At 51.7% G+C, this 25,161-nt stretch overlaps 1 protein-coding gene across 4 annotated transcripts in view; it reads left to right on the top strand.

Moving 5' to 3' along the window:
• Nucleotides 1-25,161, top strand: part of LOC140396095 (protein-methionine sulfoxide oxidase mical3a-like) — a 1,213,674-nt gene that overhangs the window by 106,211 nt on the left and 1,082,302 nt on the right. Inside the window, exon 1 of one of the 4 annotated variants that reach the window (XM_072484206.1) lies at nucleotides 22,827-23,000. The exons of the other annotated variants lie outside the window; for them this stretch is intronic. The gene's annotated coding sequence lies outside the window, so the exon portion shown is untranslated. Of the gene's footprint in view, nucleotides 1-22,826; nucleotides 23,001-25,161 lie in introns of those variants that run through there. 4 annotated transcript variants of the gene reach the window in all.

Below are 25,161 nucleotides of genomic sequence, written 5' to 3'. Positions count from 1 at the left end.
TTGATCCTGCAATGAATACCACCAAAACGAGGGATTAACTGGTCTCTTCTCTCAATGCACTTTGTGGCAGTGTGATAGACGCAGATCAACTTTAATGATGATATCAGTGACTACAATTGCCTCCAGTTCATTGTGAGTGAAAGGCAATGGCAGATCCTGAACACATAAACATTGCTGCTTTATTCTTCCTGCATTATTCTTGACATCTGTTTAAATTCTAACACTTTTGAACTTTGGCTTTGATTTTTATGTCATCATTGGCTACAGGAATAGTGCCAGAGGACTGGAGGACAGCAAATGTGGTCCCTTTGTTCAAAAAGGGGAGCAGAGACAACCCCGGCAACTATAGACCGGTGAGCCTCACGTCTGTAGTGGGTAAAGTCTTGGAGGGGATTATAAGAGACAAGATTTATAATCATCTAGATAGGAATAATATGATCAGGGATAGTCAGCATGGCTTTGTGAAGGGTAGGTCATGCCTCACAAACCTTATTGAGTTCTTTGAGAAGGTGACTGAACAGGTAGACGAGGGTAGAGCAGTTGATGTGGTGTATATGGATTTCAGCAAAGCGTTTGATAAGGTTCCCCACGGTAGGCTATTGCAGAAAATACGGAGGCTGGGGATTGAGGGTGATTTAGAGATGTGGAAATTGGCTAGCTGAAAGAAGACAGAGGGTGGTGGTTGATGGGAAATGTTCAGAATGGAGTACAGTCACAAGTGGAGTACCACAAGGATCTGTTCTGGGGCCGTTGCTGTTTGTCATTTTTATCAATGACCTAGAGGAAGGCGCAGAAGGGTGGGTGAGTAAATTTGCAGACGATACTAAAGTCGGTGGTGTTGTCGATAGTGTGGAAGGATGTAGCAGGTTACAGAGGGATATAGATAAGCTGCAGAGCTGGGCTGAGAGGTGGCAAATGGAGTTTAATGTAGAGAAGTGTGAGGTGATTCACTTTGGAAGGACTAACAGGAATGCGGAATATTTGGCTAATGGTAAAGTTCTTGAAAGTGTGGATGAGCAGAGGGATCTAGGTGTCCATGTACATAGATCCCTGAAAGTTGCCACCCAGGTTGATAGGGTTGTGAAGGAGGCCTTTGGAGTGTTGGCCTTTATTGGTAGAGGGATTGAGTTCCGGAGTCGGGAGGTCATGTTGCAGCTGTACAGAACTCTGGTACGGCCGCATTTGGAGTATTGCGTACAGTTCTGGTCACCGCATTATAGGAAGGACGTGGAGGCTTTGGAGCGGGTGCAGAGGAGATTTACCAGGATGTTGCCTGATATGGAGGGAAAATCTTATGAGGAAAGGCTGATGGACTTGAGGTTGTTTTCGTTGGAGAGAAGAAGGTTAAGGGGAGACTTAATAGAGGCATACAAAATGATCAGGGGGTTGGATAGGGTGGACAGTGAGAGCCTTCTCCCGCGGATGGATATGGCTGGCACGAGGGGACATAACTTTAAACTGAGGGGTAATAGATATAGGACAGAGGTCAGAGGTAGGTTCTTTACGCAAAGAGTAGTGAGGCCGTGGAATGCCCTACCTGCTACAGTAGTGAACTCGCCAACATTGAGGGCATTTAAAAGTTTATTGGATAAACATATGGATGATAATGGCATAGTGTAGGTTAGATGGCTTTTGTTTCGGTGCAACATCGTGGGCCGAAGGGCCTGTACTGCGCTGTATTGTTCTATGTTCTATCTGGTTCAAAAACAACCCCAGAAGATGGCAGGACAACTGCAAGGATAAATTACAAAGACTTAATTTCACACAGCCTCTCTGACAGAGGGTGACTTATTAAGGTTTACAAAATTATGAGGGGAAGAGTTGGACAGGATAAAATTATTTCTCTTGGTGGAGATTTCTAGAACCAGGGACATAGATTCATGCCAGGTGGCAGAAGGTGTCGAGGGGACATGAGGTAAGAACGTTTTTGCACAGAGGGTGGGGGGAGTCTGGAACTCGCTGCCCGAGTTGGTGGTGGAGGCAGAGACTCTAAACTCTTGTAAAAAGTAGCTGGATCTGCAGCTTAATGCTGGAAGCTACAGGGCTGTGTGCAGGAAGGTGGGATTAGAAAGGGCAACTGGGTGTCCTCGGGATAGCATGGACAAGATGGGCTGAATGGCAGCATTCTGTGAAGTCACTTTTCTCTGATTCTATTCTATGACAGTGCGGCACTCCCTCAGTACTGACCATCTGACAGCGCAGTGCTCCCTCAGTACTGACCCTCTGACAGTGCAGCACTCCCTCAGTACTGACCCTCTGACAGTGCAGAGCTCCCTCAGCACTGCCCCTCTGACAATGCAGTGGTCCCTCACTACTGCCCCTCTTGACAGTGCAGAGCTCCCTCAGTACTGACCCTCTGACAATGCAGTGCTCCCTCAGCACTGCCCCTCTGACAATGCAGTGGTCCCTCACTACTGTCCCTCTTGACAATGCAGCGCTCCCTCAGCACTGTCCCTCTGACAATGCAGCGCTCCCTCAGTACTGACCCTCTGACAGTGCAGCACACCCTCAGTACTAACCCTCTGACAATGCAGCGCTCCCTCAGCACTGTCCCTCTGACAGTGCAGCACTCCCTCAGTGCTGACCCTCTGACAGTGCAGCACTCCCTCAGTACTGACCCTCTGACAGCGCAGTGCTCCCTCAGCACTGTCCCTCTGACAGTGCAGCGCTCCCTCCGTACTGACCCTCTGACAGTGCAGCACTCCGTCAGTACTGACCCTCTGACAGTGCAGCACTCCCTCCGTACTGACCCTCTGACAGTGCAGCGCTCCCTCCGTACTGACCCTCTGACAGTGCAGCGCTCCCTCAGTACTGACCCTCTGACAGTGCGGCTCTCTCTCAGTACTGACCCTCTGACAGTGCAGCGCTCCCTCCGTACTGACCCTCTGACAGTGCAGCGCTCCCTCCGTACTGACCCTCTGACAGTGCAGCGCTCCCTCAGGTCTGACCCTCTGACAGTGCAGCGCTCCCTCAGTACTGACCCTCTGACAGTGCGGCTCTCCCTCCGTACTGACCCTCTGACAGTGCAGCGCTCCCTCAGAACTGACCCTCTGACAGTGCAGCGCTCCCTCAGTACTGACCCTGACAGTGCGGCTCTCCCTCAGTACTGACCCTCTGACAGTGCAGCGCTCCCTCCGTACTGACCCTCTGACAGTGCGGCTCTCCCTCAGTACTGACCCTCTGACAGTGCAGCACTCCTTCAGTACTGACCCTCTGACAGTGCGGGGCACCCTCAGTACTGACCCTCTGACAGTGCGGCACTCCCTCAGTACTGACCCTCTGACAGTACAGCGCTCCCTCAGTGCTGACCCTCTGACAGTGCGGCTCTCCCTCCGTACTGACCCTCTGACAGTGCAGCGCTCCCTCAGTGCTGACCCTCTGACAGTGCAGCGCTCCCTCCGTACTGACCCTCTGACAGTGCGGCTCTCCCTCAGTACTGACCCTCTGACAGTGCAGCACTCCTTCAGTACTGACCCTCTGACAGTGCGGGGCACCCTCAGTACTGACCCTCTGACAGTGCGGCACTCCCTCAGTACTGACCCTCTGACAGTACAGCGCTCCCTCAGTGCTGACCCTCTGACAGTGCGGCTCTCCCTCCGTACTGACCCTCTGACAGTGCAGCGCTCCCTCAGTGCTGACCCTCTGACAGTGCAGCGCTCCCTCCGTACTGACCCTCTGACAGTGCAGCACTAACTCAGTACTGACCCTCTGACAGTGCAGCACTCCTTCAGTACTGACCCTCTGACAGTGCAGCACTCCCTCAGTACTGACCCTCTGACAGTGCGGCACTCCATCAGTACTGACCCTCTGATGTTTTTTCTGTTATCCTCATGGAATATGAGTCATTGGCTAGACCATCATTTATTGCCAATCCCTAATTGCCCTTGAGAAGGTGGTTATTATTCGTCTTTTTGAACTGTCGCAGCTGTAGAGACTCAAAGTGCTGTTTGGGAGAGAGTTACAACATTTTGACCTTGCAAAAGATTGCGGGTTTGGAAGGTGACTTTGAAGGTACCTTGGAGAGTTACTGCAGTGCATCTTGTAGATGGTACACACGGCTGCCACTGTCCGTCTTTGGCGGAGGGTTTGAATGTTTGTGGAGGGGGTGCAATCAAGTGGGCTGCTTTGTCTTGGATGGTGTTGAGCTTCTTGAGTATTGTTGGGGCTGCACTCATCCAGGCAAGTGGAGAGTATTCCATTACACTCCTGACTTGTGCCTTGTATATAGTGGACAGACTTTGGGGAGTCAGGAGGTGAGTTTTTCGTCATAGGATTCTCGGCCTCTGACCTGCTCTTCTAGCCACAGTGTTTATATGGCTAGTCCAGTTCAGTTTCTGATCAATGGTAAACCCATAGAACATAGAACATTACAGCGCAGTACAGGCCCTTCGGCCCTCGATGTTGCGCCGACCTGTGAAACCACTCTAAAGCCCATCTACACTATTCCCTTATCGTCCATATGTCTATCCAATGACCATTTGAATGCCCTTAATGTTGGCGAGTCCACTACTGTTGCAGGCAGGGCATTCCACACCCTTACTACTCTCTGAGTAAAGAACCTACCTCTGACATCTGTCCTATATCTATCTCCCCTCAATTTAAAGGTATGTCCCCTCGTGCTAGACATCACCATCCGAGGAAAAAGGCTCTCACTGTCCACCCTATCCAATCCTCAGGATGTTGATAGCGGGAGATTCAGTGATGACAATGCCATTGAATGTCAAACGGAAGTAATTGGATTCTCTCTTGTTGCATATGATCATTACCTGGCCCTTGTGTGGCGTGAATGTTACTTTCTATTTGTCAGCCCAAGCCTGGATATTGTCCAGGTCTTGCTGCATTTGGACTTGGACTGCTTCATTATCAGAGGAGTCACGAATGGTGCTGCACATAGTGCAGGCATCAGCGAACATCCCCACTTCTAACCTTATGATGGAAGGCAGGTCATTGATGAAGCAGCTGAAGATGGCTGGGCCTAGGACACTATCCTGAGGAACTCCTGCAGTGATGTCCTGGAGCTGAGATGGTTGACATCCAACCGCCACAATCATCTTCCTTTGTGCCAGGTCTGATCCCAACCAGTGGAGAGTCCCCCCCCCCCCCCCCCCCGATTCCCATTGACTACGGTTTAGCTCGGGCTCCTTGATGCCATTCGCGGTCAAATGCTGCCTTGATGTCACTCTCAACTCACCTCACCTCTGGTACTCAGCGCTTTTGTCCATGTTTGAACAAAGGTTGGACTGAGGTCAGGAGCTGGGTGACTCTGACGGAACCCGAATTGGAGTCCGTGAGTGCAAAGAAGAGTACAGCACAGGAACAGGCATTTAGGCCCTCCAAGCCTGTGCCGGTCAGGATACCAATCTTGGTCAAAACCCTCAGCACTTCCTTATTGCCCAGTATCGCCCAGCCCCAGTATCGCCCGGCCCCCTTGTCGCCCGGCCCCCGTGTCGCCCGGCCCCCGTGTCGCCCGGCCCCCGTGCCCGCCAGCCCCCGTGTCGCCCGGCCCCCGTGTCGCCCGGCCCCCGTGTCGCCCGGCCCCCGTGTCGCCCGGCCCCCGTGTCGCCCGGCCCCCGTGTCGCCCGGCCCCCGTGTCGCCCGGCCCCCGTGTCGCCCGGCCCCCGTGTCGCCCGGCCCCCGTGTCGCTCGGCCCCCGTGTCGCTCGGCCCCCGTGTCGCCCGGCCCCCGTGTCGCCCGGCCCCCGTGTCGCCCGGCCCCCGTGTCGCCCGGCCCCCGTGTCGCCCGGCCCCCGTGTCGCCCGGCCCCCGTGTCGCCCGGCCCCCGTGTCGCCCGGCCCCCGTGTCGCTCGGCCCCCGTGTCGCCCGGCCCTCTGTGTCGCCCGGCCCCCGTGTCGCCCGGCCCCCGTGTCGCCCGGCCCCCGTGTCGCCCGGCCCCCGTGTCGCCCGGCCCCCGTGTCGCCCGGCCCCCGTGTCGCCCGGCCCCCGTGTCGCCCGGCCCCCGTGTCGCCCGGCCCCCGTGTCGCCCGGCCCCCGTGTCGCCCGGCCCCCGTGTCGCCCGGCCCCCGTGTCGCCCGGCCCCCGTGTCGCCCGGCCCCCGTGTCGCCCGGCCCCCGTGTCGCCCGGCCCCCGTGTCGCCCGGCCCCCGTGTCGCCCGGCCCCCGTGTCGCCCGGCCCCCGTGTCGCCCGGCCCCCGTGTCGCCCGGCCCCCGTGTCGCCCGGCCCTCTGTGTCGCCCGGCCCTCTGTGTCGCCCGGCCCCCGTGTCGCCCGGCCCTCTGTGTCGCCCGGCCCCCGTGTCGCCCGGCCCCCGTGTCGCCCGGCCCCCGTGTCGCCCGGCCCCCGTGTCGCCCGGCCCCCGTGTCGCCCGGCCCCCGTGTCGCCCGGCCCCCGTGTCGCCCGGCCCCCGTGTCGCCCGGCCCCCGTGTCGCCCGGCCCCCGTGTCGCCCGGCCCCCGTGTCGCCCGGCCCCCGTGTCGCCCGGCCCCCGTGTCGCCCGGCCCCCGTGTCGCCCGGCCCCCGTGCCCGCCAGCCCCCGTGCCGCCCAGCCCCCATGTTGCCCAGGTGCGTCCAGGTGTGTCAAGCTTCCACTGGCACTATTAGTACATTCAGCTCCAATTATGGAGTCGGTCCGAAAACAAAAATTGCATTTTGTCTACATATTGAGTCCAATCATCGATACTCAGATCGAAGGCTTCCAACTTTCCAATTGGAGGCATGTCGGTCAGTTTAGATAAGGTCTCCTGCTTAGACTAAATGGTCCAGGTATGGAACACGCGATGCTGGTGGAACCCCGCTTCAGCCCCGTCGCCAGTGTAGAATCCGCCGGTTAGGATACAAAGAAAGAGATTTATTAAGATACACTACTAAACTCCCACGCTGCGAAGGGTCACCCTCTCTGAGCTGCTCACAGGCCCGGGTTTTTATACTGTGGAGTTGTTATAATCCTCAAGCAGATCAGGCCCAAGTGTTGCCATGGTAACCAGGAAGGCATCCCCGGTGATTTCAGGCCAGTTAGATTCCAGGTGACCTCCTCTGGATATGAGCTCACCGGTAATGAGGGGGTGGGGTTGCCCCCTCAACTGGGAGAATCCGACCTCTGGTATATAACCCTGCCCTGGGAGCAGGTCGTGGAGAGAGACCCCTCAGAGAGCGGAGGGAGTAACATTGTAAATAAACCCAACCTTGGTTTTCTATCGGCCTGCTGCTTTCGCGAACTCTACAGGAGCCTTCCCTGTTATGGGGGAAGATCCACTCCCAATTCCCCGGGGGAACACTTACTCATTATGAGCTAATGGCAATCGGATGGTGCACATTCCCTTACTTCCCAGGAGGGTCATAACAAAAATACAGAGTAGATTCACAAGAATGATTGCGCTGATAAACAAGTGTGGGTATGTGGACAGTTTGGAGAGGTTGGGTGTGTTTTGTTTGGAGAAAGGAAAGCTGAGAGGAGACTTGATAGAGGGATTCAAGATCTTGGGGGCTATGGACAGGGTAAATAGTGAGAAACAGTTCCCACTCAAGAGTACATCAATAACCAGAGGGCGTGGATTTAAAATAATGGGTAAAAGGGATAGAAGTGAAAAGCTTTTTCACTCCGGATAGTTGGAGTCTGGAACGAGCCTCCTGAGGAGGCAGATTCGATCGAGTTATTCAGAAGGGAATTGGAATGCTATCTGAAAAGAAAGAATATGTAGACGAGTCGGCTACTGGCCCAACAATTGAGGAAGAGGGGAGCAGCGAGGGAGATAGGTGGGGTGAGAGATGAGGAGGGAGAGATGGAACGGGGAGCGGAGAGAGTGAACGGGGTGTTCAAGGCATTCTATGAGAGGTTGTATAAGGCTCAGCCCCCGGAAGGGAAGGAGGGAATGATGCATTTCCTGGATCAGCTGGAATTCCCGAAGGTGGAGGAGCAGGAGAGGGCGGGACTGGGAACACAGATTGAGGTGGAGGAGGTGGTAAAGGGGATTGGGAGCATGCAGGCGGGGAAGGCCCCGGGACCGGATGGGTTCCCGGTGGAATTTTATAGGAAATATATGGACCTACTGGCCCCGCTTTTGACGAGAACCTTTAATGAGGCCAGGGAATGGGGGAAGCTGCCCCCGACTATGTCGGAGGCGACGATATCGTTACTTTTGAAGAAGGAAAAAGACCCGCTGCAGTGTGGGTCCTACAGGCCCATTTCCCTTTTGAACGTAGATGCTAAGCTCCTGGCCAAGGTGATGGCGACGAGGATAGAGGATTGTGTCCCGGGGGTGGTCCACGAGGATCAAACTGGATTCGTTAAGGGGAGACAGCTGAACACGAACATACGGAGGCTGCTAGGGGTGATGATGATGCCCCCACCAGAGGGGGAGGCGGAGATATTGGTGGCGATGGACGCCGAGAAAGCATTCGACAGAGTGGAGTTGGACTACCTGTGGGAAGTGTTGAGGAGATTTGGTTTTAGAGAAGGGCTTATTGGATGGGTACAGCTGCTATATAGGGCCCCGGTGGCACGTGTGATCACGAACAGGCAGAGGTCTGACTACTTCCGTCTTTATAGAGGGACGAGGCAGGGGCGTCCCCTGTCTCCGTTACTGTTTGCATTGGCAATTGAGCCCCTGGCCATAGCACTGAGGGGCTCCAGGAAGTGGAGGGGAGTACTCAGGGGAGGAGAAGAACACCGGGTATCATTGTATGCAGATAATTTATTGCTGTATGTTGCGGACCCATTGGAGGGAATGCCTGAGATAATGCAGACACTCAGGGAGTTTGGGGAATTCTTGGGGTACAAATTGAATATGTGGAAGAGTGAGTTGTTTGTGGTGCATCGGGGGAGCAGAGCAGGGGAATAGATGATTTACCGCTGAGGAAGTTAACAAGAGATTTCTGGTACTTAGGGATTCAGATAGCCAGGAGTTGGGGAACCTTACATAGGCTTAATCTGACATGATTGGTGGAACAGATGGAGGAGGATTTTAAGAGATGGGACATGGTGCCCCTGTCACTGGTGGGTAGGGTGCAGGCGGTCAAAATGGTAGTCTTCCCGAGATTCCTTTTTGTGTTTCAGTGCCTCCCGGTGGTGGTCACGAAGGCTTTTTTCAAGAAAATCGAGAAAAGTGTCATGAGTTTTGTGTGGGCTGGGAAGACCCCGAGAGTGAGGAGGGGATTTTTGCAGCATAGCAGGGATAGGGGGGGACTGGCACTACCGAGCTTAAGTGAGTACTACTGGGCCGCCAATATCTCAATGGTGTGTAAGTGGATGGGAGAAGGGGAGGGAGCGGCGTGGAAGAGATTGGAGATGGCGTCCTGCAAAGGAACCAGCCTCCAAGCACTGGCGACGGCGCCGTTGCCGTTCTCCCCGAAGAAATACACCACGAGTCCAGTGGTGGAGGCAACACTGAAAATTTGGGGGCAGTGGAGACGACATAGGGGAATGATGGGAGCCTCGGTGCGGTCCCTGATAAGAAATAATCATAGGTTTGTCCCGGGGAGAATAGATGGGGGATTTAGAGCATGGCAAAGAGCTGGGATTGTGCAACTGAGGGATCTGTTCTTAGACGGGACGTTTGCGAGTCTGGGAGCGCTGACGGAAAAATATGGGTTGCCCCAAGGGAATGCATTTTGGTACATGCAACTGAGGGCTTTTGCGAGGCAACAGGTGAGGGAATTCCCGCAGCTCCCGATGCAGGAGATTCAAGATAGAGTGATCTCAGGGACATGGGTGGGGGATGGTAGGGTGTCGGATATATACAGGGAAATGAGAGACGAGGGGGAGATCATGGTGGATGAGCTGAAGGGAAAATGGGAAAAAGAGCTGGGGGAAGAGATTGAAGAGCGGCTGTGAGCAGATTTCCTACGTAGGGTAAACTCTTCGTCCTCGTGCGCCAGGCTAAGCCTGATACAATTCAAGGTTTTGCACAGGGCGCATATGACCGGAGCAAGGCTCACTAAATTTTTCGGGGTAGAGGATAGGTGTGGGAGATGTTCGAGAAGCCCAGCAAACCACACCCACATGTTTTGGTCATGTCCGGCACTGCAGGGGTTCTGGGTGGGGGTGGCGAATGTGCTTTCGAAGGTGGTGGGGGTCCGGGTCGAGCCAGGCTGGGGGTTGGCTATATTTGGGGTTGCAGAAGAGCCGGGAGTGCAGGAGGCGAGAGAGGCTGATGTTTTGGCCTTTGCGTCCCTAGTAGCCCGGCGAAGGATATTGCTTATGTGGAAGGAAGCGAAGCCCCCGGGGGTGGAGACCTGGATAAATGACATGGCAGGGTTTATAAAGCTAGAACGGATAAAGTTTGCACTAAGGGGTTCGGCTCAAGGGTTCACCAGGCGGTGGCAACCGTTCATTAACTACCTCGCAGAACGATAAAGGAAATGGGAAGGTAACAGCAGCAACCCAGGGGGGCCTCGGGGGGTCCTCAGGGGTGTTTTTGTATAGATATTTGTACTTGGTTATGTATATTGGATTGTTTGATTTTATTATTTGGGAGAGTTATAATTTTTGTTATGGCAGTTGCCATTTAGTTTATATATTATTTATTTACTTGTTAAAAACGGTCACTGTTATTTATATTGTTTTATTGTTGTAAAAAGGGAAAAACCTTTTTACTGTTTTGTTTGGCCGAAAAAGTTGAATAAAATATATTTTAAAAAAAAGAAAGAATGTGTAAGGTTACGGGGATAAGGCAGGGGAGCGGGATTAGATAGAACGCTCTTTCAGCCAGTGCAGACACAATGGGCAGAATGGCCTCCTTTTGAACTGTAAAGATTCTGTGAGATTTGCCTACTGTGTGTCGACTCTCGCTCTCCCTCTCCATCACTCGAAATTGTGTGCTCGGGTCGGAAATTGCAGTTTTCTGAAATCACCGGGGATGCCTTCCTGGTTACCATGGCAACCCTTGGGCAAGCTGGCTTAATGTGAAGGATGGTGAGCAGCGGGAATTGTCAAGGACGTACGTACAGTATCCCCACACTGACTCAACAGTTGTAGCTTCCAAGCAGGCGAGGCTGGGGTGATGAAAAGTGCAGCCTACTCTGTCTAGACCGGGAGCAGCAGCACAGCCTCCACTGCAGGTCCAGGTGTATACGGAGACCTGTCAAAGCAGCTCAGTCTGTGCCCGGGCAGGGTGCAGTCTGCCAAAGCTTCGGGTCAGACAGGGGGATGGGGGTGGGGGGGGGGACTGCATCCGAACGGAGGAGCAGGAGGCCTGAGGCCTGTGTTGTCCAGAGGACGTGAGGGAGGGGGAAGAGGGAGCGGAATGGTGAAGGGCACAATATTGCTCCAAGCTTGGGGCCTCCTGGAAAATACAGTTACTGCGGGAGCAGGAATGCCGAGTGCTGCATTCTTTCGCCCCGCCCACCGCAAGATCGCCACGGGTGAGATGCGGACAATGGAAACGTACATTGACATCGGGCGGGATTCTCCGGCCGCCATTGGGCGCGGTCCAAGAATCCCGCCCTTCATGTTCAGAGATTGGCTGAACAACTGGAACGTTGGCACAAAAACCGGTGAAAGATAATAATGTGGGCTTTTGTGTGAGGACCTTTTTACAATTGGTTTTACGTCTGAGGATTTTTGCCATGTGCAAAGCAGGGCCGACTGTGCAGATGACCAGACTTGGACAAGAAGAATAGAAAGCAGCTGGGTCTCCAAAGGGGAAAATTTGGTTTTAGAATGTCAGAGCAGAATCTATGAGACTTAGATACAGAGTAAAGCTCCCTCCATACTGTCCCCATCAAACACTCCCAGGACAGGTACAGCACGGGGTTAGATACAGAGTAAAGCTCCCTCCACACTGTCCCCATCAAACACTCCCAGGACAGGCACAGCATGGGGTTAGATACAGAGTAAATCTCCCTCTACACTGTCCTCATCAAACACTCCAAAGACAGGTACAGCATGGGGTTAGATACAGAGTAAAGCTCCCTCTCCACTGTCCCCATCAAACACTCCCAGGACAGGTACAGCATGGGGTAAGATACAGAGTAAAGCTCCCTCTACTCTGTCCCCATCAAACACTCCCAGGACAGGTACAGCATGGGGTTAGATACAGAGTAAAGCTCCCTCTCCACTGTCCCCATCAAACACTCCTAGGACAGGTACAGCACTGGGTTAGATACAGAGTAAAGCTCCCTCCACACTGTCCCCATCAAACACTCCCAGGACAGGTACAGCATTGGGTTAGACAGAGTAAACCTCCCTCTACACATACCTGACATACCTATTTTCTATAGGTATGTCAGGAATAAGCGAATGACTAGGGAAAGAGTAGGACCAGTCAAGGGCAGGGATGGGAAATTGTGGAGTCTGAAGAGATAGGCGAGATACTAAATGAATATTTTTCGTCAGTATTCACTCAGGAAAAAGATAATGTTGTGGAGGAGAATGCTGAGCCCCAGGCTAATAGAATAGATGGCATTGAGGTACGTAGGGAAGAGGTGTTGGCAATTCTGGACAGGCTGAAAATAGATAAGTCCCCGGGACCTGATGGGATTTATCCTAGGATTCTCTGGGAGGCCAGGGAAGAGATTGCTGGACCTTTGGCTTTGATTTTTATGTCATCATTGGCTACAGGAATAGTGCCAGAGGACTGGAGGACAGCAAATGTGGTCCCTTTGTTCAAAAAGGGGAGCAGAGACAACCCCGGCAACTATAGACCGGTGAGCCTCACGTCTGTAGTGGGTCAAGTCTTGGAGGGGATTATAAGAGACAAGATTTATAATCATCTAGATAGGAATAATATGATCAGGGATAGTCAGCATGGCTTTGTGAAGGGTAGGTCATGCCTCACAAACCTTATTGAGTTCTTTGAGAAGGTGACTGAACAGGTAGACGAGGGTAGAGCAGTTGATGTGGTGTATATGGATTTCAGCAAAGCGTTTGATAAGGTTCCCCACGGTAGGCTATTGCAAAAAATACGGAGGCTGGGGATTGAGGGTGATTTAGAGATGTGGATCAGAAATTGGCTAGCTGAAAGAAGACAGAGGGTGGTGGTTGATGGGAAATGTTCAGAATGGAGTACAGTCACAAGTGGAGTACCACAAGGATCTGTTCTGGGGCCGTTGTTGTTTGTCATTTTTATCAATGACCTAGAGGAAGGCGCAGAAGGGTGGGTGAGTAAATTTGCAGACGATACTAAAGTCGGTGGTGTTGTCGATAGTGTGGAAGGATGTAGCAGGTTACAGAGGGATATAGATAAGCTGCAGAGCTGGGCTGAGAGGTGGCAAATGGAGTTTAATGTAGAGAAGTGTGAGGTGATTCACTTTGGAAGGAATAACAGGAATGCGGAATATTTGGCTAATGGTAAAGTTCTTGAAAGTGTGGATGAGCAGAGGGATCTAGGTGTCCATGTACATAGATCCCTGAAAGTTGCCACCCAGGTTGATAGGGTTGTGAAGAAGGCCTATGGAGTGTTGGCCTTTATTGGTAGAGGGATTGAGTTCCGGAGTCGGGAGGTCATGTTGCAGCTGTACAAAACTCTGGTGTGGCCGCATTTGGAGTATTGCGTACAGTTCTGGTCACCGCATTATAGGAAGGACGTGGAGGCTTTGGAGCGGGTGCAGAGGAGATTTACCAGGATGTTGCCTGGTATGGAGGGAAAATCTTATGAGGAAAGGCTGATGGACTTGAGGTTGTTTTCGTTGGAGAGAAGAAGGTTAAGAGGAGACTTAATAGAGGCATACAAAATGATCAGGGGGTTGGATAGGGTGGACAGTGAGAGCCTTCTCCCGCGGATGGATATGGCTGGCACGAGGGGACATAACTTTAAACTGAGGGGTAATAGATATAGGACAGAGGTCAGAGGTAGGTTCTTTACGCAAAGAGTAGTGAGGCCGTGGAATGCCCTACCTGCTACAGTAGTGAACTCGCCAACATTGAGGGCATTTAAAAGTTTATTGGATAAACATATGGATGATAATGGCATAGTGTCGGTTAGATGGCTTTTGTTTCGATGCAACATCGTGGGCCGAAAGGCCTGTACTGCGCTGTATTGCTCTATGTCTATGTCTACACTGTCCCCATCAAACACTCCCAGGACAGGTACAGCACGGGGTAGGATACAGAGTAAAGCTCCCTCTACTCTGTCCCTATTAAACACTCGCAGGACAGGTACAGCACGGGGTAGGATACAGAGTAAAGCTCCCTCTACTCTGTCCCTATTAAACACTCGCAGGACAGGTACAGCACGGGGTTAGATACAGAGGTTTGCACTGAGTGCTGAATTTGGTGCATTTGAGTGCTATAGTGAGAGTTTGGTGACTGAGGAAGTATAAGGGTTCATTTTTATCTAAAGTCTAGTCTTTCTTTTATTTAGTTAATTAACTTAAAAGTTGCTGTTTGGTTTAGAAGAAGGTGAATTTTCAATCCGCTTTAAACAAAGGTTCTACTTGTAAGTACTTGCAGCTGGAGCTTGTTAATTAGTTAATTGGATTAGGCCAGTTTTTCAGAGGCTAGATTCACAGTATAAAAGTGATCCCCTACAGTGCAGACTTTGTTTGTACTGAGTGCTGAATTTGGTGCATTTGAGTGCTATAGTGAGAGTTTGGTGACTGAGGGAGTGCTGAATTTGGTGCATTTGAGTGCTGAATTTGGTGCATTTGAGTGCTGTAGTGAGAGTTTGGTGACTGAGAGAGTGCTGAATTTGGTGCATTTGAGTGCTATAGTGAGAGTTTGGTGACTGAGGGAGTGCTGAATTTGGTGCATTTGAGTGCTATAGTGAGAGTTTGGTGACTGAGGGAGTGCTGAATTTGGTGCATTTGAGTGCTTTCGTGAGAGTTTGGTGACTGAGGGAGTTCGGTGAGGAGGGATTAAGGTGCTCCTTTCATTTCATTTCCGACATTTCCGCAAAGAGCGAGAAGGGAGCCAGGAGTTTACAGAGAGTGCAGCTGACTGGGAGCAGAGTCGGAGGGTGGAGGTCCAGTTGGTCCACAGGGCAGCTATATTCTGTAAGGTAAGAGGGGATGGAGGCTAGGCCAGTTGCATGTTCCTCCTGTAGGATATGGGTGTTGAGGAATACCACCGGTGTCCCCGCTGACTATACCTGCGGGAAGTGCACCCAACTCCAGCTCCTCGGAGACCGTGTTAGGGAACTGGAGCTGGAGCTGGATGAACTTCGGATCATCCGGGAGGCAGAAGGGGTAATAGAGAGGAGTTACAGGGAGGTAACCACACCCAAGGTACAGGACAAGAGTAGCTGGGTTACAGTCAGGGGAAAGAAAACAAACAGGCAGACAGTGCAGGGATCCCTCGTGGCCGTTCCCCTTCAAAACAAGTATACCGTTTTGGATGCTGTTCGGGGGGGATGACCTACCGGGGGAAGGCCCTAGCGGCCAGGTCTCTGGCACTGAGTCTGGCTCTGGGGCTCAGAAGGGAAGGGAGGAAAATAGAAAAGCAACAGTAATAGGAGATTCAATGGTAAGGGGAATAGATAGGAGATTCTGTGGTCGCGAGCGAGACTCCCAGAAGGTATGTTGCCTCCCGGGTGCCAGGGCCAGGGATGTCTCGGATCGTGTCTTCAGGATCCTTTCGGGGGAGGGGGAGCAGCCAGAAGTTGTGGTGCACATTGGTACCAATGACGTAGGTAGGAAAGTGAGAGGCAGCACGGTTTTGTGAAGGGGAGGTCGTGTCTCACTAACTTGATAGAGATTTTCGAGGAGGTCACTAAGATGATTGATGCAGGTAGGGCAGTAGATGTTGTCTATATGGACTTCAGTAAGGCCTTTGACAAGGTCCCTCATGGTAGACTAGTACAAAAGGTGAAGTCACACGGGATCAGGGGTGAACTGGCAAGGTGGATACAGAACTGGCTAGGCCATAGAAGGCAGAGGGTAGCAATGGAGGGATGCTTTTCTAATTGGAGGGCTGTGACCAGTGGTGTTCCACAGGGATCAGTGCTGGGACCGTTGCTCTTTGTAGTATATATAAATGATTTGGAAGAAAATGTAACTGGTCTGATTAGTAAGTTTGCAGACGACACAAAGGTTGGTGGAATTGCGGATAGCGATGAGGACTGTCTGAGGATACAGCAGGATTTAGATTGTCTGGAGACTTGGGCGGAGAGATGGCAGGTGGAGTTTAACCTGGACAAATGTGAGGTAATGCATTTTGGAAGGGCTAATGCAGGTAGGGAATATACAGTGAATGGTAGAACCCTCAAGAGTATTGAAAGTCAAAGAGATCTAGGAGTACAGGTCCACAGATCACTGAAAGGGGCTACACAGGTGGAGAAGGTAGTCAAGAAGGCATACGGCATGCTTGCCTTCATTGGCCGGGGCATTGAGTATAAGAATTGGCAAGTCATGTTGCAGCTGTATAGAACCTTAGTTAGGCCACACTTGGAGTATAAGTGTTCAATTCTGGTCGCCACACTACCAGAAGGATGTGGAGGCTTTAGAGAGGGTGCAGAAGAGATTTACCAGAATGTTGCCTGGTATGGAGGGCATAAGCTATGAGGAGCGTTGAATAAACTCGGTTTGTTCTCACTGGAACGAAGGAGGTTGAGGGGCGACCTGATAGAGGTATACAAAATTATGAGGGGCATAGACAGAGTGGATAGTCAGAGGCTTTTCCCCAGGGTAGAGGGGTCAATTACTAGGGGGCACAGGTTTAAGGTGAGAGGGGCAAAGTTTAGAGTAGATGTACGAGGCAAGTTTTTTACGCAGAGGGTAGTGGGTGCCTGGAACTCACTACCGGAGGAGGTAGTGGAGGCTGGGACGATAGGGACATTTAAGGGGCATCTTGACAAATATATGAATAGGATGGGAATAGAAGGATACGGACCCAGGAAGTGTAGAAGATTGTAGTTTAGTCGGGCAGTATGGTCGGCACGGGCTTGGAGGGCCGAAGGGCCTGTTCCTGTGCTGTACATTTCTTTGTTCTTTGAAAAGGGGTGTGGGGATAATAAACTAGTTTCGGGAGTTAGGCTGGAAGTTAAAAGCCAGGACAGACAGAGTTGTCATCTCTGGTTTGTTGCCGGTGCCACGTGATAGCGAGGCTAGGAATAGGGAGAGAGTGCAGTTGAACACGTGGCTGCAGGAATGGTGTAGGAGGGAGGGCTTCAGGTATTTGGATAATTGGAGCGCATTCTGGGGAAGGTGGGACCTGTACAAGCAGGACGGGTTGCATCTGAACCAGAGGGGCACCAATATCCTGGGAGGGAGGTTTTCTAGTACTCTTCGGGAGGGTTTAAACTAATTTGGCAGGGGAATGGGAACCGGATTTGTAGTCCAGCAACTAAGGTAGCCGATATTCAGGACGCCAAAGCGTGTAGTGAGGCAGTGGGGAAGGGAACACTGACAAAGGAAGAGTACTTGCAGGCACAGAGATGGGTTGAAGTGTGTATACTTCAACGCAAGAAGCATCAGGAATAAGGTGGGTGAACTTAAGGCATGGATCGGCACATGTGGTGGCTATCACGGAAACTTGGATAGAAGAGGGGCAGAATGGTTGTTGGAGGTCCCTGGTTATAGATGTTTCAATAATATTAGGGAGGGTGGTAAGTAAAAGAGGTGGTGGGGTGGCATTGTTAATTAGAGATAGTATAATAGCTGCAGAAAGGCAGTTCGAGGAGTATCTGCCTACTGAGGTAGTATGGGTTGAAGTCAGAAATAGGAAAGGAGCAGTCACCTTGTTAGGAGTTTTCTATAGGCCCCCCAAATAGTTTGGATGGGGTGGTGTTTATGCAGTGTGTCCAGGAAGCTTTTCTAACACAGTATGTAGATTGTCCGACCAGAGGAGAGGCCATATTGGATTTGGTGCTTGGTAATGAACCAGGGCAAGTGATAGATTTGTTAGTGGGGGAGCATTTTGGAGATAGTGACCACAAGTCTGTGACTTTCACTTCAGTAATGGAGAGGGATAGGTGCGTGCAACAGGGCACTATTTACAATTGGGGGAAGGGGAAATACGATGTTGTCAGACAAGAATTGAAGTGCATAAGTTGGGAACATAGGCTGTCAGGGAAGGACACAAGTGAAATGTGGAACTTGTTCAAGGAACAGGTACTACGTGTCCTTGATATGTATGTCCCTGTCAGGCAGGGAAGAGATGGTCGAGTGAGGGAACCATGGTTGACAAGAGAGGTTGAATGTCTTGTTAAGAGGAAGAAGGAGACTTATGTAAGGCTGAGGAAACAAGGTTCAGACAGGGCGCTGGAGGGATACAAGATAGCCAGGAGGGAACTGAAGAAGGGGATTAGGAGAGCTAAAAGAGGGCATGAACAATCTTTGGCGGGTAGGATCAAGGAAAACTTTTACACACATGTGAGAAATATGAGCATGACTAGAGCGACGGTAGGTCCGATCAAGGACAGTAGCGGGAGATTGTGTTTTGTGTCTGAAGAGATAGGAGAGGTCTTGAACGAGTACGTTTCTTCTGTATTTACAAATGAGAGGGGCCATATTGTTGGAGAGGACAGTGTGAAACAGACTGGTAAGCTCGTGGAAATGCTTGTTAGGAAGGAAGATGTGTTGGGCATTTTGAAAAACGTGAGGATAGACAAGTCCCTCGGGCCTGACGGGATATATCCAAGGATTCTATGGGAAGCAAGAGATGAAATTGCAGAGCCGTTAGCAATGATCTTTTCGTCCTCACTGTCAACAGGGGTGGTACCAGGGGATTAGAGAGTGACGAATGTCGTGCCCTTGTTCAAAAAAGGTACTAGGGATCACCCTGGGAATTACAGGCCCGTTAGTCTTACTTCGGTGGTAGGCAAAGTAATAGAAAGGGTACTGAAGGATAGGATTTCTGAGCATCTGGAAAGACACTGCTTGATTAGGGATAGTCAGCACGGATTTGTGAAGGGTAGGTCTTGCCTTACAAGTCTTATTGAATTCTTTGAGGAGGTGATCAAGCATGTGGATGAAGGTAAAGCAGTGGATGTAGTGTACATGGATTTTAGTAAGGCATTTGATAAGGTTCCCCATGGTAGGCTTATGCAGAAAGTAAGGAGGCATGGGATAGTGGGGAATTTGGCCAGTTGGATAACAAACTGGCGAACCGATAGAAGTCAGAGAGTGGTGGTGGATGGCAAATATTCAGCCTGGATCCCAGTTACCAGTGGCGTACCACAGGGATCAGTTCTGGGTCCTCTGCTGTTTGTGATTTTCATTAATGACTTGGATGAGGGAGTTGAAGGGTGGGTCAGTAAATTTGCAGACGATACAAAGATTGGTGGAGTTGTGGATAGTGAGGAGGGCTGTTGTCAGCTGCAAAGAGACATAGATAGGATGCAGAGCTGGGCTGAGAAGTGGCAAATGGAGTTTAACCCTGAAAATTGTGAGATTGTCCATTTTGGAAGGACAAATATGAATGCGGAATACAGGGTTAACGGTAGAGTTCCTGGCAATGTGGAGGAGCAGAGAGATCTTGGGGTCTATGTTCATACATCTTTGAAAGTTGCCACTCAAGTGGATAGAGCTGTGAAGAAGGCCTATGGTGTGCTAGCGTTCTTTAACAGAGGGATTGAATTTAAGAGCCGTGAGGTGATGATGCAGCTGTACAAAACTTTGGTAAGGCCACATTTGGAGTACTGTGTACAGTTCTGGTCGCCTCATTTTAGGAAGGATGTGGAAGCTTTCGAAAAGGTGCAAAGGAGATTTACCAGGATGTTGCCTGGAATGGAGAGTAGGTCTTACGAGGAAAGGTTGAGGGTGCTAGGCCTTTTCTCATTAGAACGGAGAAGGATGAGGGGCGACTTGATAGAGGTTTATAAGATGATCAGGGGAATAGATAGAGTAGACAGAGACTTTATCCCCGGGTGGAACAAACCATTACAAGGGGACATAAATTTAAGGTGAATGGTGGAAGATATGGGGGGGATGTCAGAGGTAGGTTCTTTACCCAGAGAGTAGTGGGGGCATGGAATGCACTGCCTGTGGAAGTAGTTGAGTCGGAAACATTAGGGACCTTCAAGCAGTTATTGGATAGGTACATGGATTACGGTAGAATGATATAGTGTAGATTAATTTGTTCTTGAGGGCAGCACGGTAGCATTGTGGATAGCACAATTGCTTCACAGTTCCAGGGTCCCAGGTTCGATTCCGGCTTGCGTCACTATCTGTGCGGAGTCTGCACATCCTCCCCGTGTCTGCGTGGGTTTTCTCCGGGTGCTCCGGTTTCCTCCCACAGTCCAAAGATGTGCGGGTTAGGTGGATTGGCCGTGATAAATTGCCCTTAGTGTCCAAAATTGCCCTTCGTGTTGGGTGGGGTTGCTGGGTTGTGGGAATAGGGTGGAGGTGTTGACCTTGCGTAAGGTGCTCTTTCCAAGAGCCGGTGCAGACACAATGGGCCGAATGTCCTCCTGCACTGTAAATTCAATGATAATCTATGATTAATCTAGGTCAAAGGTTCGGCACAACATCGTGGGCCGAAGGGCCTGTTCTGTGCTGTATTTTTCTATGTTCTGTGTTCTAAAGCTCCCTCCACACTGCCCCCATCAAACACTCGCAGGACAGGTACAGCACGGGGTTAGATACAGAGTAAAGCTCCCTCTACACTGTCCCCATCGAACACTCCCAGGGCAGATACAGCACAGGGCTAGATACAGAGTAAAGCTCCCTCCACACTGCCCCCATCAAACACTCGCAGGACAGGTACAGCATGGGGTTAGATACAGAGTAAAGCTCCCTCTACACTGTCCCCATCAAACACTCCCAGGGCAGGTACAGCACAGGGCTAGATACAGAGTAAAGCTCCCTCCACACTGCCCCCATCAAACACTGCCAGGACAGGTACAGCACGGGGTTAGATACAGAGTAAAGCTCCCTCTACACTGTCCCCATCAAACACTCCCAGGGCAGATACAGCACAGGGCTAGATACAGAGTAAAGCTCCCTCCACACTGCCCCCATCAAACACTCGCAGGACAGGTACAGCACGGGGTTAGATACAGAGTAAAGCACCTCCACACTGCCCCCATCAAACACTCGCAGGACAGGTACAGCATGGGGTAGGATACAGAGTAAAGCTCCCTCTACACAGTCCCCATCAAACATTTCCAGGACAGGTACAGCACGGGGTTAGATACAGAGTAAAGCTCCCTCTACACTGTCCCCATCAAACACTCCCAGGACAGGTACAGCACTCCTTAAAAAAAACACACCCTCAATTTTCTGTTCTTCCTAATTACCAGGTGTGTGTGTGTGTATGTTTGAGCACACATGTGTGTGAATTTCAACATGTACGTGTGAGTGTGGGTATGAGTGTGAGTTATGTGTACTTGTGTAAGAGTCTGAGAGTGTGTGTCTGTGTGAGTGGGTAAGATTTTGTTATTTATTTGTGGGATGCGGGCCTTGCTGGTTAGGCCAGCATTTATTGCCTATCCCCAGTTGGTGAGCTGCCTTCATAAACCACAGGACAGATGAAACCCTTGAAGAATATAAAGAAAGTAGGAAGGAACTTAAGGTAGGAGTTAGGAAGGCGAAAGGGGGTCATGAAATGTCTTTGGAAAACACGATTAAGGAGAATCCTAAGATGTTTTACACATATGTAAAGAGCAAGAGGGTAACCAGAGAAGGGGTTGGTCCATTCAAGGATATTGGAGGGAATCTATGTATGGAACCAGAGGAAATGGGAGAGATACTAAATGAATACTTCACCAAAGAGAAGGACTTAGTGGATGAGGAGTATAGGATAGAGTGTTGTCGATATTCTGAGTCATGTGGATATTAATAAACAGGAGGTGTTGGGCATCTTAAAAAGCATTAAAGTAGATAAGTCCCCAGGGCCTGATGGGATTTCCCCAGAATACCGAGGGAGGAAATTGCTACAGCCTTGACAGTAATCTTTGTATCCTCATTGGCTATAGGTGAAGTTCCAAACGATTGGAGAGTAGCCAATGTTGTTCCATTGTTTAAAAAGGGCAGCAGGGATAATCCTGGAAATTATAGGACGGTGAGCTTTAGTCAGTGGTAGGGAAATTATTGGAAAAGATTCTTCGAGACCGGATTTACTCACATTTGGAAACATTATTAGTGATGGACAGCATGGTTTTGTGAAGGGGAGGCCGTGCCTCACTAATTTGGTCGAGTATTTCAAGGAAGTGACAAAGATGATAGATGAGGGAGTAGATGTTGTATACATGGACTTCAGTAAAGCCTTTGACAAGGTACCTCACGGTCGACTGGTACAAAAGGTGAAGTCAAATGGGATCAGAGGAGAGCTGGCAAGATGGATACAGAACTGGCTTGGGCACAGAAGACAGAGGGTAGCAGTAGAAGGGGCTTTTCTGAATGGAAGACTGTGACTAGCGGCGATCTACAGGGATCAGTTTTGAGGCCTTTGTTGTGCGTGGTGTATATAAATGATTTGGAAGTAAATGGTATGGAGGGCATTAGCTATGGGGAGAGGTTAGATAAACTCGGTCTGTTCGCACTGGAACGACGGAGGTTGAGAGGCGACCTGATAGATGTCTACAAGATTATGAGTGGCATGGACAGAGTGGACAGTCAGATGCTCTTTCCTAGGATAGGAGAGTCAAGTGCTAGTGGACATAGGTTTAGAGTGCATGGGGAAAAGTTTAGAACAGATGTGCAAGGCAAGTTTTTTTACACAGAGGATGGTAAATATATGGAACGCGCTGCCTGGGGAGGTGGTGGGAGCAGGGTACGATAGCGGCATTTAAGGGGCATCTAGACAAACATATGAATAGGGTGATAATGGAAAGATACGGACTCCATAAGTGCAGACGGTTTTAGTTTAGGCAGGTACCATGGTCGGTGCAGGCTCGGTGATATTGGGTACCCCAATATCATGGTTTTTATCGCTGCAGGAATGTGAACTTTGAACATTATTGACACTGTGAGTTTGGTGCTCCTGTGCTTGATGGGATGTTGATAGAATGTGACGAAGGACAAATAACATCTGGAGAACTTTAACCTTTCCAGGCAGCTGTTGCCAGGCAGAGATTTTCAAGGTCTAAAATCATCAAGAATGCTGAAGAATTTGTACGGTATTCTACTGGCTGACAGAAAGCATCCTGGAGGGCTCGGCCTGTGTTTCCAGGCTTTTCAGTGAGATTCGGTCTCCGTGACGATGAGGTGTCTGGCAGCCAATGAGGTTCTGAGGTAACTCTGGGTGTTTACGTGGGAATGAATTTGAATAAGAATTAGAGGAATGTGGGCCTGAGGCATTCAGCATTCCATGGAGTGGTAGCAGGCAGGCACCCTGACAGATAACTCACTCCATATGCAGGAATCTTCACTGAAGGCAGCTCCATCTGGTTGGAGGGAGCTCCTGACAGTAGCACGGAGTTAGTGCGTTGTGAGTAAGGCCCTTTTTAATCTCACTCTCCGAGATATCAATGCAGCGTGAACCAAGGGAGAGAACCCAGCCCATAATAACCAAATCAGTCAGACTGCTGCAAAGTGCTGGGTCAGTGAAGTGACTTTACAGCAGTCTGAATGATTTAGTTATTGTGGGCTGGGTTCTCTCCCTTGGGTCAGACATTTGCAGGAGGAGGTTGTGGGAGCAGGGTGACATGTCTTAAAGGGCCAGGCACCAAATCATCTGGATGGTCTGAATGCAGGAGGAGTTGAGGGGAGATGGTTCCTTTGGGGTAATGTCGCAGGACATGTGAGTCCTTGTGTGCCAATTCAATACCACACAAAGTTCAACCACGTAACAACACAAGACAGGTGGTTTGCAAAGATATCTAATGTGCAAAAAGCCCCAACCCTCATCACAATTCACTCCTATTACCATCAGGAATCAGCAGACAGATTTACATGTCTCACTCACATGCACCCTCTCTCTCGCACGCACCCTCTCTCACGCACGCACCCCCTCTCTCGCACGCACCCTCTCTCTCGCACGCACCCTCTCTCTCGCACGCACCCTCTCTCTCGCACGCACCCTCTCTCTCGCACGCACCCTCTCTCTCACACGCACCCTCTCTCTCGCACGCACCCCCTCTCTCGCACGCACCCCCTCTCTCGCACGCACCCTCTCTCTCGCACGCACCCTCTCTCTCGCACGCACCCTCTCTCTCGCACGCACCCTCTCTCTCGCACGCACCCTCTCTCTCGCACGCACCCTCTCTCTCGCACGCACCCTCTCTCTCGCACGCACCCTCTCTCTCGCACGCACCCTCTCTCTCGCACGCACCCTCTCTCTCGCACGCACCCTCTCTCTCGCACGCACCCTCTCTCTCGCACGCACCCTCTCTCTCGCACGCACCCTCTCTCTCGCACGCACCCTCTCTCTCGCACGCACCCTCTCTCTCGCACGCACCCTCTCTCTCGCACGCACCCTCTCTCTCGCACGCACTCTCTCTCTCGCACGCACCCTCTCTCTCGCACGCACCCTCTCTCTCGCACGCACCCTCTCTCTCGCACGCACCCTCTCTCTCGCACGCACCCTCTCTCTCGCACGCACCCTCTCTCTCGCACGCACCCTCTCTCTCGCACGCACCCTCTCTCTCGCACGCACCCTCTCTCTCGCACGCACCCTCTCTCTCGCACGCACCCTCTCTCTCGCACGCACCCTCTCTCTCGCACGCACCCTCTCTCTCGCACGCACCCTCTCTCTCGCACGCACCCTCTCTCTCGCACGCACCCTCTCTCTCGCACGCACCCTCTCTCTCGCACGCACCCTCTCTCTCGCACGCACCCTCTCTCTCGCACGCACCCTCTCTCTCGCACGCACCCTCTCTCTCGCACGCACCCTCTCTCTCGCACGCACCCTCTCTCTCGCACGCACCCTCTCTCTCGCACGCACCCTCTCTCTCGCACGCACCCTCTCTCTCGCACGCACCCTCTCTCTCGCACGCACCCTCTCTCTCGCACGCACCCTCTCTCTCGCACGCACCCTCTCTCTCGCACGCACCCTCTCTCTCGCACGCACCCTCTCTCTCGCACGCACCCTCTCTCTCGCACGCACCCTCTCTCTCGCACGCACCCTCTCTCTCGCACGCACCCTCTCTCTCGCACGCACCCTCTCTCTCGCACGCACCCTCTCTCTCGCACGCACCCTCTCTCTCGCACGCACCCTCTCTCTCGCACGCACCCTCTCTCTCGCACGCACCCTCTCTCTCGCACGCACCCTCTCTCTCGCACGCACCCTCTCTCTCGCACGCACCCTCTCTCTCGCACGCACCCTCTCTCTCGCACGCACCCTCTCTCTCGCACGCACCCTCTCTCTCGCACGCACCCTCTCTCTCGCACGCACCCTCTCTCTCGCACGCACCCTCTCTCTCGCACGCACCCTCTCTCTCGCACGCACCCTCTC

This window comes from Scyliorhinus torazame, chromosome 19 (assembly GCF_047496885.1).
Source record: "Scyliorhinus torazame isolate Kashiwa2021f chromosome 19, sScyTor2.1, whole genome shotgun sequence".
NCBI lineage: Eukaryota > Metazoa > Chordata > Chondrichthyes > Carcharhiniformes > Scyliorhinidae > Scyliorhinus > Scyliorhinus torazame.
Note: the sequence above shows the minus strand (reverse complement) of the source record. Positions and strands in the feature narration are given on the sequence as shown.